Consider the following 464-nt stretch of genomic DNA (forward strand, 5'->3'; position numbering starts at 1 on the left):
GGCTAATTTTTTGTATTTTTAGTAGAGACAGGGTTTCACCTTGTTAGCCAGGATGGTCTCAATCTCCTGACCTCGTGATCCACCCATCTCGGTCTCCCAAAGTGTTGGGATTACAAGCGTGAGCCACTGTGCCCGGTTGAAGAAAAGAGGTTTACTTGGCTCACGGTTCTACAGACTGTACAAGCATGGCACTAGCATCTGCTCAGCTTCTGGGAGGCCTCAGGGAGCTTTTACTCACTGCAGCAAGCATGTTACATGGTGAAAGCAGGGGCCAAGGGAAGGGAAGCTTAGTGCCACACACTTTTAAATGACCAGATCTTATGAGAACCCACTCACTGTGGTAAGGACAGCACAAGGATCCACCCCCACGACCCAAACAACTCCCGCCAGGTCCCACTTCCAACACTGGGGAGTGCATTTCAACATGAGATTTGGGCAGGGACAAATTTCCAGACTCTATCAGC

General features: G+C 50.0%; 1 protein-coding gene across 6 annotated transcripts in view; it reads left to right on the forward strand.

Moving 5' to 3' along the window:
• The window catches only part of FOPNL (FGFR1OP N-terminal like), a 32,043-nt gene that overhangs the window by 6,890 nt on the left and 24,689 nt on the right, over nt 1-464 (forward strand). The gene's annotated exons all lie outside the window — the stretch shown is intronic.

This window comes from Colobus angolensis, unplaced genomic scaffold, assembly GCF_000951035.1.
Source record: "Colobus angolensis palliatus isolate OR3802 unplaced genomic scaffold, Cang.pa_1.0 Scaffold406, whole genome shotgun sequence".
Taxonomy (NCBI): domain Eukaryota; kingdom Metazoa; phylum Chordata; class Mammalia; order Primates; family Cercopithecidae; genus Colobus; species Colobus angolensis.